Source organism: Micropterus salmoides, unplaced genomic scaffold, assembly GCF_014851395.1.
Source record: "Micropterus salmoides isolate LMB-PRFRI ecotype aquatic unplaced genomic scaffold, ASM1485139v1 Ms_hic_scaffold_5, whole genome shotgun sequence".
Lineage (NCBI taxonomy): Eukaryota > Metazoa > Chordata > Actinopteri > Centrarchiformes > Centrarchidae > Micropterus > Micropterus salmoides.
Window position 1 is genome coordinate 6,407,642 of NW_024044237.1, and position 13,104 is coordinate 6,420,745.

A 13,104-nucleotide genomic window follows, 5' to 3' on the forward strand; every position below is an offset into this window, starting at 1 on the left:
AGAGGGACGACAAAGCACAAAAGTTCAAGAGTAATATTTACTCAAGTAACAACTGTGATGTTCTCCTGCTTTGCCAGACTTGCTCCTTTATCTCCACCACATTTCATTCGCTGATGGTTGTGTTATGTTGCTTAATAAACAGCAGATAACCTCCCAGTATCACTCTTCTTTCTCTCTCTCTCCCCTTTGACCTCCTTATTTCTTGAAAGATTGTAAATCCCTACATGAGGGGGTGGAACAGCTCCCGTGGAGCTGCTCAGTAGCTGGCAGCTTCCGGTGTGGTCGGGGCCAAAGAGAGCCTGGCTGTCTGTGAATGAAAATGGACATACACTCTCTACTCTTCTTCAGACTGAGAACTTTTTTATGACACTTGAGTGCAGCAGGTTTTTGAGACACAGCAGTGTATATTTACAGAAACAGGGGGCAGGGGTGTAGAATTCCGTAGGGACATGCCCCTACCAAGATCCAGCGTCTACTGAATTCTTCCTGGCAATTACTTGGATGAAAATGTATGTTATCCATCAGCTTTTAGTCAGTGTGTTGGTTCACAAATGGTTAACAGCTCTCATTCACTACTATGAGTCCAAATCATTTTTAAGTTTTAAAAGATTGTGTCCTCTCACTCATATGCCTCAAAGAGGACTTTCTGCCCCCCCCCATGTGTCTGTGACTCTGAGTGGCACCTGTACTGCACATCCAGTACTGTTCCAGAGAAGTACATTTACTTTTACTCACGTGTGCTCTGCGTGTGTGACAGTGCAGATTCTACCTGTGTGTGGGAGGAGTCCTGCTGCCAGACTCCCATCAGCCTGCCTCACCCTGCCTCACCCTGTTTCTCGCCCTCTTATGTAACAAGCTCTTTCATTAGATTTGTACATTTCTCCTTTACTGTCCTTTAGTGTAAAGCGGACTGGGATTCAGATCTTTTGTGTGTTTCACCTGTTTCACATGTTTTTTTCCCTTTTCTTCACACTGGTTGGGAGGGTGGCATTATCATCACAGATGTTAGACAGAATATTATATATTACATGAGGAGAGAGCAACTTCTTTAAGTTCTGAAGATCAACATTTCAGCAGACTGACATATTAGTGTATAGGACAGGTGTTTTAAATCCAATCAACCTTAATATACATGTGTCCACAGAGAGGGCATTCAACATCTGTGTGTGTGTGTGTGTGTGTGTGTGAGCGTCAGCCACACGTGCTGGCATATATAGGAGAACAGGAAGGCCGGGAGTGTTTCTGTGGGACTCCATCGGACAGCAGCATGGGAGGAGTTCTGTGTCTCATTCTTCATGTCTGAATGTGGGAAGCTGACTTCCTGGAGGAGGGGGAAGGACTGTGTTTCCTGGAATTCCATTAATAGAGGCTGTGTGCCGCTGCACGTTACAACTGCGCCACCATGTGGTCACACATCATGATTCTGTGATTTAATGTTGGCAGGAGGAGCCCTGTTCCAGTTTATCGGTGCCCAGTTGCTCCTATTGTATTTCCATGGCTCTCTTGAGTCTAGATGAGTGTTTAACACTTACTAGCACTATTTAACACTGCTCCAGTAAGATGTCAGCACTCTACAGGCTATGTCACAATCATCACAGGTCATGAAGGGAGACGGGAACCCAGCCTGGCTGTGACTGCTGTGAGTTCTTGTTCCTTTTAAACAATAAAGGTCTTTGCTTAGAGCATGAACCCACCTTATAGAGTCACACATGTTTTAGTGGAGCTGGTGTACATGGTATGTGATATGAGCATGCAAGCATCAAATTCCTAAAAGCAGAAGCTGAAGGCTTGTCTGTGTGAATCTGACTATTGATCATATGTGCAGCTCATCAGCTGGAGGAGTGGTCTGCTGTTTTTAGTGTCAGAGAAATTCATTTTCAGATTTTTACATCAGATCTTTTCAACCAACCCAGTAGTCGATATGTGGATGCTGTTGATTTTTATTTTACCTTTATTATCATTCATTTCTGACTTTAATTCCTGCCACTTTGGTTATTCTTATGTTGCTCTCATGTTGAAGTGTCCTTTTGCAAGATACTGAACCCCAAATTTCCCCCGATGGCTGTACCATGTATGAGTGTGTGAGAATGCTAGTTTCTGTTCAGAGCACTGAGGCTCAGTGTGTGAATGGGTGAATGTGACATAATGTAAAAGAGCTCTGAGTGGTTGGAACACTAGAAAGGCGCTATACAAGTACAGAGCATTTACCATGAACGGTATGTATTTACTATAATACAGTATTTTCCATTAGCCTTCTCAACTCTCTTTCTCAAAATGATGAGAGCCATTACAGAAATACAGTTGAACAGGCTCTGATGATAAATGCAGTATTTATCCAAGTGTGCATCTTACTCAGATGCTGTATTTATGATTCTATTTATTTATTCTGTTTTATTTTCCACATCACTCATAACTACTAATAAAGGCCTGTACTGTTACTGTCAGAAAGAATCAGATACCAGTCACAGGAGATATTTTACTGCACAACCAGTACTTGTACTACATGATCCTGAAAATACTTCTGTCCTTGAACTTCAGTAGGATTTTAAATGCTTGACTTTTATTGTAGTGGAATATTTTACATTGTGGTTTCTTACTTTTACTTACATTTTTTACACCCTGCTCTAACCCCAGACTGCAGTGTCCATATACAGTAAATGACAATGTATGGCAATATTTCTTTGTTTTGAATGTTTATTCAACAATGAGCAATAACACAGACATTTCACATTGGAACCCCTCAGCGCTGAGGATGGGGGGGGGGGCATGACGGAAACATTAAGGCCTCGTTTTTCTCGTGTTCCTACACAATACATGTTTTCACACACACCACACATAATCCTCAAGACTTTACATGGAATTGTTGATAAGCCCCGCCCCCAAGAACAGTATTTCCAGGAATCCCCCTTTCTGATAGGTCAAGGGATTCCTGGGAAAACTGGACCCCAGGAGAGAGGAGAAGAAAACCAAGAGGTCATTGAGCACTTCCTCTTCTGATGGGATCCACCCACCACCATCATCATCATCAACCGTCATCACATCAACACCGCTGGGTCCCACTCCTCACACACCCAGCTGTGGTTTGCACACTTCCCATTTACAGATTGCACATTAGAAGCTTTGAAACTGTCACATCTTTTGCTTTCCTTCTGATGGTGCCATGTCTAAAACCCTGTCACACACTTTGGCAGACGGGGGTCATATTACTGATTTCATTTATCTGAAATTTGTAATGTTGAACATCATAGGAATAATTTTAAATGTGCCCTAATCCACATTTTGTGATAAATTCTACAACTTCAATTTTTGTGTCCTCTAAATACATAAAGGTAACAGAAACAGCTTTCCTATGAATGGATAAACTGATTGTGATCCACAAGGTGTCCTGTGGCCCTAACCTGAGCCTTGGAGACCTGCTGCAGATTGGGGATGCTGTTACCTGGCTCTGGATATGCTCAGACTCGAATTTCTGTCCTCCGTCCCGAGCTACAGTGCTTCATCTCAGACTACCAAATGACCAGAGATGCAGCACTGCACCGTGGGCCGCAGGGATGGTCCAGGAAGTCAACTGGAGAAAAACACAGGGACAGTTTAGAAACCATGTTCGTTACATCGGCTGCACACATTTTCTTTCTGACTCAACAACATGAGCACCACACAAACTGCAAGGTGCACACAAACGTCTTTGCAGTTGACAAAAAACCATCACACCAAAGTTATTGATTTTAGCTCGTGAACTCAGGTGAGTCAATCAGCTGACGTGACTCATAATGAAGTGAACTCACAGGTGAAGCTAAAGCTAACGTCAGAGCAATACAAGTGACATGATGTGAACACAGAATAAACACATCTCTCTAAGCATCATGAAGGACAGGTTATTCTAAAGACAGAGGAAACATCAGACCAATCTGACCAATCAGATCAGCCTCACATGATGGGAACGTCTTCATTTACACCTAAGACACAGTTGAGCTACATTTCTGGATCTTTCTAACACTCCAGAAACACTTGTAGCATTCAGAACAGCTTTACTGTCAGACCAATGTGTTCATCAGGGTCACCCATGGCCACCAGCTGAGACGTGTTAATCTCACAATCAAGCTGTTCTGAATACTACAAGCTTAGACCTCTTCAGACTTTTCCCTTCTCCATGCACCTTGCAGGGAGGGGACGTTGTGCTGGAAATACAGACTCTGCCTCTACAGTCTTTCGAACACATTGGAAATATCAGTCAAAGCAGTGGGAGATGAACAAGGACATGAAAAGGTGTGTGTGTTGTGTGTGAGACAGAGAGATAGAGGGTACAGCACAAGCATTCTTGTTGGGGAGGGGTAAACAGGAAATGACTTTAAAGCCCAGTAGACCTACATAATGCCAACTTCCTGTCCTGCTGCTGCTCCCTCTGCCTTTCCACACGCACTCACAAATGAAATGACTCTGCATGCGTGCGTGATACTCACCCCTCTACTACATGCTGCTCTCTGACATCTGAAACACAACACACATACTTTAAGAGACACTGCAGACACACACACATGCTGAGGAACAGATCACGCATGCCCTTCATAACCACTGGCTCTCTACTGCTTCCTTTCACCCGGGTGCATTTACTCAAATACTAAATACAGTCTCTGCTGCTTTACCTGGCTGTTTTTATGTTAGGAGATGCAGATGTAGCACCCAATAATGTAATAAAATGTCCTATATTGTAATAATAAGAAAATCCCCCCATCATAATCTGTGGGGGCGCAATTGTGAAAAGCAAAAAAGTTTCTACTTTCAAATGAAATGACCCACCTGAATGGTATTACATCATCTGTAAAAATGTTATTATAATCTTATGTAATGGAGGCAGAAATGTTAGTGGCAGATGTTTGGTATAAAGCATAGATCTCCAGAATGTCAAAGTTCCAGCTTCATGACAGAATTTCAAAAAGAAGACAACAAACTACAACTCAGACACTGACTGAGCACAGAACAAATTCAGGTTCTAATCCATCTGAAGATTCAGATGAGAGAACGCACAGGGACAGAGCTGTGAACACCTTCGTGTCACAATCTGAAGACTTGAGAATGTGAGTTGAGCCTGACTTACCAGGGCCTTCATGCAAACTCACATCTCAACTACAGATGGATTTGTATCATGCAGATCAGAATCTGGCGCTTCTGTGCAGTTTCACAAGAGCTCACTGAAAGGTTTGATAAGTATGGAAGTAATATGTTAAACAGCGCTCTCCACCACCATCCAAACACCTCCAGAGACTCGGCAAGTCACGAGCACTGGAGCTGTTCTGCAAGCTGGTGGTGGAACAACACCTTCCTAACACATCTGATGTTGGTACAGCTCCTGTATTTTTCTGTTGTTAATGTGGGACAATATCGCCCAGAGTTACTGTAGTATTACAGCTAAAGCTCTGAACTCAAACCCTGAGCAGAGGCCGTGGTGGATATGGCTTCCTGACTGTGACCTGAATAGATGAGAAGATAAAAAGCTTCTATGGGAGTGTTTCTGGATATGTTTATAATGTACAGATATTGTTGTTAAAGTGCCAACCGCTCTGTAGAGTCTTGAAGTTGTTGTCTCTTACCGCTTGTGCAGACTGCTGGATCTCCAGCTGTGATCTCCATTATCTCAACAGCAACACCTGATGAAAGAGCACAGGGAACAAAGCTTACTTTACTGTCTGATTACACTCTTCTCATGGGCTTTAAATGTCCCCTGAGCAGCAGCCCTGACACTCAAACGGAGTTCCTGATTTATCAGAGAGAGAGGAGACAGAGAGAGCGACATATAAAGACAGAGGGAAAGAAAGAAGCCGGGTGTTTTCCAGGAATGCTCTGACTCTGCTGGGCTGGAAACTTCCAGTCTGCCCATATAAGGCCCGAGCCAGCCTTTTACTTTGGGGATCATGGAAAATGGGATTGCTGCTTTGGATAAACATTCCCTCTTCCAGTCTGCGATCGCTCCCACTGATAGTCTGTCACCCCCTCCCCCCTCCCTTCCCCCCTCCTGCCTACATACATTCCCTTTTCTAGTCACAGTGGGGAGAGACTCACTTAAAAGGCAGCAGAGGGAGAGGAGGCCTTTATCTCACTCCGGCCTTCTCCCTCTGCTCTGGGCTCAACAAGTCCATATTAAGAAGGAAGACTTGCTCTCTCTCTCTTTCTCACGCACACGCACACTCAGAGAAAGTCCCACAGTAGGTTCATGTCTCGAGGTCTGTCTGTCAGGAAGTGTCGCCCTCACTAAACTAAACCAACAAACAAACCTGCCCTCTCCCAGCCTGACTGTGCGCGCCTGCGTGTGTGTGTGTGTGTGTGTGTCTGTGTGTGTGTGTGTGTGGTACATGACATCAAGCTTCAAGCCTGCATCCTGTTCCCCGAGTTTCACACCACAGGCATCACCACCCTTGATTCAAATGCACTTGGTTGTGTGTGACTTGTTAATATGTATTCTGGCCAGCTGCATCAGATTAAACTCAAAGCGTCTTCATCCACGAAGACACCTCCAAGACCAAGCAGGATGAAGATTTAACCAGCAGCTGGTCTATATTCTATGTAGTTCAACATTTTGGAAATCTGCTCATTCTTTCTTTGTGGAAAGAGAAATGTGAGGAGCAGAAATGATTGGGATTCAAACAGACATCTATAACACCACAAAGCCCACTTACTAACGCGAGTTAGGTTCTGGAACTACTGATGAACTGTTTATCCAGCACTTCTGAATTGCTTTTCTTTCATCTCTCTCTCAGAAAGAAAGCAAAAAAGCACATCTGCCAAAATGTTGACCTATTTCTTTAAATCATTATTTAAGAGGGAGCTCTGTTATTAGTTCTTTTGCCATAGAACAATTTGTCATTTGTAAATCAGTTCAGATTTCCAGATTTCTCATAGGGGGAAACTTTCACATTAAACCCCTTTCTGCTAGTAACCAGAGACCAAAGCCCGCATTCACTCAGGGTCTCCAGAGCTGGCCCTTGAACAAACCAGGTTTATCATGTCAGAGCAGCTGCTGAGCTGCTGTGAGGGGCCTGAAATATCTAGCAGCTGCTGGGGAAATGCAGCTTTCCTTTCTGCAGTGGGGATAATGAAAAAGTACAGTGCTACCACAGAAGATAAAGTCAGCTTAGGTTTAACAGAATTGTTAAATTCCCATTCTTTGGAAGCAGGTCCTGATACAATTTCATTTTATGTCCAGAAATGACTCATTTTACTCTTAAGTGGATTTTGTAATGTGGAAAAAGAATATGGGATGATCCTAAGGTATGACTGAATACTAATTGTCTTTTGAATGTCATTACCAAAATCTGCAGAATAATGATATTAAAGTCAAATATGAGGAACATTTAAACATACATTAACTGTAATATGAAATCATCTGACCTTTGTGCTATAGGCTTACTGATTTTTCATGTTCCACCCTCATATAAATCTACATAATATTCTTTGTATCTGCCAAAGCAATACAGAATCTGTACTGTGTGTGGTACAGTGTGCAGATGGGAAGTCAAACGTGGGGAAGCCATGGCAACCTATCACTATGACACAGCAAACCTCTCACATACCCCAAAACACACACACTCCTTCAAGCTAAAAATTATGTCATAGATTTTTCATGATGTTGCTTCCCATTGTCTGTCGTAGCCATAGTGATATTTTGTAGTCTGATAGCATTCCTAAGCAGCTGATGACTGTTGGTTGTGTATTTGATCCACTTTGACATTAAAAATAAGTATCAAAATGTTGAAGCTCCTATGTGTTACTGACTTTGGCAACTCCTAGTGGAAGCATCAAAAAAAGACACTGCGTCCACAACAGTGTACAGCTGCAGAAAGGTGTCCCCCCCACTGGACAAAATATCAGAGACAAAATAGACAAAAAGGTTTGGATGAACCAAAAATGAAATTCCCTTCATTCATCCCTATTGTACATGATTCTATACCAATCAAACTTAGACCCCAGGGGGTCAGGTGAGTAGGGATACTGAACTGAATTCTGTTGTTAAACAGTGAACTGCAATCTACAGTTTTCCTTCGGTCCAGTTCCAGCTCACCCTCAGTCTGCCTTCAGTTTGCGTTAAAGGACAAGTTCACAACAAACCTGTATCCAGACTAAATCTACACACATCACAGTCGCTATTACAATTCTCTTTTTAAAAATGTATTCCATAAAGTAAAAAGCCAAACATTTTAGCACTTTGTATTTCATGTTGTGCCAGAAAACCTATTTAAATCAGAGCATGAACTCTCAGTGATGGAAGGATGTGACATAGTCTGACTGCAGGCTGCCAGCCCTGTGTGTGTGTGTGTGTGTGTGTGTGTGTGTGTGTGTGTGTGTGTGAGCATGCATGTGTGTGTGTTTGGACAGACTGTGATAACAGTCAGAGCCATCTCTCCTGTTGAGCCAAACATTGCCTAATATGGTCTTCTTTCTCTTTCCCCTTGGCTCTGTAAATCACACACAGGAAGCCCTCTCTCCATTTTCCTCCGTCTGTCTGTCACACACACACACACACACACACGCACACACAGTAATGTGAAAAGTTTAAGTGAAAATGAGGATAACCTTACATTTATGCAGAGTCACCAAACAAATTAAATACAGTCCGATTTACTGGTCCAGCGACTGAAGATGTGAACACAGATGTGTCAGAGAATAGAACATGATCTAAACACAAAGGGACGTAAAAGTCACTGTTAAAGTGGCGTTTAACATTAATAACCAAACATGGTCATGCTGAACTGAGAGGAACACTGGAGCCTGATCAGTTAAAGCAGGAGTGTGTCGATGGTGGGAAGAACATGAGGCTGTTATGAGGGTGGTAGGGGGTACTGAAAAGAATTCAGTGCTGTAAGGAACTTGGTGAGGCTTCCCGTGGGAGAAAAACGGACCCAGATGGAGAGTTGTAATCGACCTAGGGAAGTGGTTCCCAACATAGAGGTTGGGGCCCCAGGAGGGCTCTTACAGTTAGAAGAACCTGAGGAGTCACCAGATGATCAAAATAATAAGAAGGAAAATAAAATATTCTGTTACTGAGAAGGAAAAAACTATGGAGGAAAAGGAAAAAAAACACTCTTTGGTTTACGCTGACTGGTGACCTGTAATGCAGGGTCACCAGTAGACACAGCTTCATTTTAAGGGATCATAAGCCATAAGGAGCTGAGGGGACTGACAGGGGCCTACAGGGTGTCACTAAGACTTTGTCTTAGACATGACAATAAAAAAAATGTGCAAGACAATATATACTGTATACATTTATTAAAACAGCTGCTGCAGATGACTTTTGGTTGGCTAAACCAAAATGACACTTTGACACTCATCTCGTCAAGTCACTTTTGTCTTTGAGTGTAGAAATCCAGTCCAGAGGAAGTCAAGGACGGAAGCCCTTTCATCAGTGTTGGAGGGATTGTCAGCAGGAAGAAGGACATACTGCTCATACCGCAGCTCCTACATTAGCTGACAGATCAAAAAGGTCAGAAAGGTTGTTTACCTTCACATTATGTGACTGACAGCAGGAAGTTTCTATAGCAGACCGTTACACTGCTACAGTGAATGGAGGTTCCACTTGTTTTCAGAGAAGTAACTAGAAAACACTACAATGAAGAGAATTTAAGATGAACATTGCAGGAACAAACACCATACACCATATGAACAGCTTTAAATGTCTTAAAATGCTACATGTGAAATATTGTGTGGGAGTTGCACTTTACGCTGAAGCACTAAAATGGTGTCAGCTGAAGTATATTATGCAGTGAGAGGAGCAAGGGGTTAAAGCATTTTTGCTGAAAGCATTTAAAATGTAAGCTCTGTAGGCTGTTGAGTGTCATTCTGTACATAAGTGCTGAAAACAGCTGGACTGAAATGCGTCACACACACGTCACACACACGTCACACACACGTCACACATACGTCACACAGAGTCATGTGGTAAAATGAGGACCTGTGCAGACTGGCCGTCAGAGCACTTCATCTTTCTCTCTATCTCTTCCTCCCACTTCTCTTACCTTCCATAGGCCTTTCCTCCCACCCTACCCCCCCTACCCCCCCTTCTCCCATGTGAAATTGAGCCTGGGAATGGTGGTCTCTTGGTCCCAGAGGGGGCCTGGTGTGAGTGTGTGTGTGCAGGGGGTTATGTGAAAGTCCTCCTAACCTTGTGCCCTTAAGACTTTTGACTGCTCAGTAAATAAATACAGCATTTCCTCCTCTCCTCCCTACATACACTTTCTCATGTCCGTCTCAGTCCTCAGCAGCTCCTTGCTGCTGGGCGACAACAGTACATATTTTATTAGCTGGACTTTGGGAACATGGACCTCAGTATGAAGCTTTGTTACATTCGTTAGCATTAACCTCCTCAACCCTGTCAGACTCACCAGCCAGCCTGTCAGTATAAGCAGCCTAGAGCTAACTTTAGCGGTACTTAAGAGGAAATATAAGAGGAAATGAGGATTCAAGAGCATAACAAGTGACAGCCACACTGTTCCACGAGCCACTAACAGAACAAGCACTCCTACCCAAACAGCGGTTTGTCTCAGCTGGTTTAAAGCCACCATTTACAGAGCACTCAAATGTTTCCACAAGAAGTCAGAGATGCACTGTTGCATTAACCCTGCTGTCCAGTCCTGTTCAAACGAACATGTGTGGGCTTACATTGCTGTCTTTTTAGTACCAATTGAAATTTTAAAGCATCGTAGTGAGGACATTTAATAATAATTTTTTGCTTTCAAGCTTCAGGTTAGAATTATGTTGAGGTTAGGTTTAAAACAATGCGCTCTACAGCCCGAGGCTGTAGCATGAGGTGCAGGCACAGGTGAAATGAATTCAAACACTTCACTAATGATCACAATCAAAGTTGCTTTTTAAAAAAATATGCTGGTTAGTCTTTAGTGGTGGGAGACATTCATTACAGTAAGGTTTGGGTTTAGGCAGCTCATTGTGATGGTATTGACCAGGGTTATGGGCTCAGGAATGCATTGATGAGGACATCAGTATAGAAAGACAGATGTGTGCGTGTGCGTGTGCGTGTGCGTGTGCGTGTGCCTGTGCGTGTGCGTGTGCGTGTGCGTGTGCGTGGCTGTCCTACCTGGTCTGTTATTTCCACACCTCCTGATTCTCCTCTTGGTTGAACTGCCACTGCTTACTGTACACACTGTGGCTGGTACAGATCTGGTGTCAGTCATTGCCAGCCTGCTGTGTGAGATGAGACGCTGTGTGAGATTGCTGTCAGCCATACTGCACACTGTTGCTCTGTTTTTACCATTTAAGGACAGCACCCCACCCTGCCCCATGTTGCAAGCATAGATTTGATTTTTTTTTTACATAACTGGCTGAAACTGTGGGTCAGTGGCCAACCTCTGACACCTTAAAACAAAGTAGTGTCAACTGCGAATCCTCGTCAGAGGATGCATGTGTCTACTGTTACTGATAGTAGTAGTGTAGTGAAAGTTTTCCATTTTTCCTTCTCAAACTGTTTTTAAACAGTTTTAGGGCATTTACATTATGCACAAGCAAATATGCAAAGCTTAGAACACATTTCAAAGTCCTCATCCTGTCCATCTTCTCAAGAGCCGTAGATTTATCTGTCAAAGCTCTTGTTGAGTCCTAACCTAAAAGGTTAGTGTGTGAGCTACTGCTCTAAATAAGCACTCACTATGAGTGACAGTGACTTTGTGGCCATGTAAATGGATGAGTGAAGACAATAAACTGATGTCATTACCATGTAAGAAATAAAACTCCAGACTGGTTCTAAAGGCACAAATGATGTGGTCCAGAAGGCGGTCCTGTTACACTCTCAGTAAACACTGCAGCAGTGACTTTCACTCACTGACACACCTTCAGCCAGACTGGAGGAACAGAGCAGTGAGTGGGCCTTAAACATTTCTGAAGCAGACTTACTTGACTTTACCCTGTCTGCTGAGCATTTATCAAAGCATACCATGTTGGACTTCTCAATACACTGTTCTGACCCTCCATGTCTTTTGGTTTGCATTTAGTTTGCTACAGTCTAAAAATTTGCACTGATTTAAAACTTAGGTAAGGTCATCCATGTCAAGCCCCCCACACACTGTGTGCCAGCAACAGTCCTACTGGTCCACTGCATGTCACTGGGCTCACTTTGTCCTAATTTTCTGACACTGTTCAAATCTGTAATTTAGCGTTAGAGTGGACACGCCTAACAGATTTCACAGTTTTGCTCACAATTGTTAACATTCGTCTAGGACCAGCCAGAATCACACAGAGTGAACAGCCTTCAATGGACATCAGTACATGATTTCTTGGCGTTGTAATGCTGTGCAGACATTTCTAATGAAATTTTCAAAACCCATACTTTGACAACATCTACTGTAAGCATGATGAGCATTATGTTTATTGTGAAGGATGACCTGACTCACTCAAGTTTCAAGTTTCTGGGTTGATAGCCTGGACGATAGAAAAACTCATTTAAAATGGAATAAAACGCGGTGTGCTTTGATCTCATGTAGCCTATAGGACACAGTAAAGGATTCAAAAACACCAATAAAGGCATCTCTGTGATCATACCTGACTGAGTCCACTGCTGGGAGCTGTCATCTGCAGCTTCACTGCTGGACTGACGAGGTCTCCGCTGCTTGTCATCTCTGGCTCTGGTTTTACCGGGTCAAATGAACTGTCTGTCTGCTGCAAGGCAGCTTCTGCAGTAGTGTTGAGCTGAGGAGCAGGTCCTGAAGCTCTCTAAAGCATTCTTTCAAAGCTTAAGTATTTTCACAGTCAGACTAGAGGACTGCTCACCAGTGTGGACACCCTCTGCACTCTGTGTGTCTCTTATGAAGCAGATGGACTGCCAAGCCATGCATTCCACTGTTACCTTGTATGGTCACTGGGGGGTGGGCCTTACACTAGGGAACGCCCCCTCTAAACATGACTGATTGGCTGATGTCTAAGGAACCAAGAAGCCTCAACTAGTGACCTGAAGAGTCTGTCTGGGAATGATGGAGGGACATGAGAGACAGAAAGATAAACAGAGAAGAGGGGGGAATGGGAGGGTTAGGAGTGGAGAAGGAGAAGTAAAAGGAGACAGAAGCTGAGAAAGAAAGGGGATGTGACGAGAGAAGGGGAGGGTGCGGAGAA

At 43.4% G+C, this 13,104-nt stretch overlaps 1 long non-coding RNA gene across 2 annotated transcripts; it reads right to left on the reverse strand.

The window, feature by feature from the left end:
- Positions 1-2,676: 2,676 nt before the first annotated feature.
- LOC119889096 lies at positions 2,677-12,777 on the reverse strand. 2 transcript variants are annotated; one of them, XR_005442000.1, is made up of 3 exons: positions 12,538-12,777; positions 11,081-11,184; positions 2,677-5,645 (listed from the first exon to the last, which is right to left on the reverse strand). It is a non-coding gene; the product is annotated as an uncharacterized LOC119889096 (long non-coding RNA). The 2 variants fall into 2 exon arrangements; XR_005442001.1 differs by having other exon boundaries at positions 2,677-9,456.
- Positions 12,778-13,104: the final 327 nt, after the last annotated feature.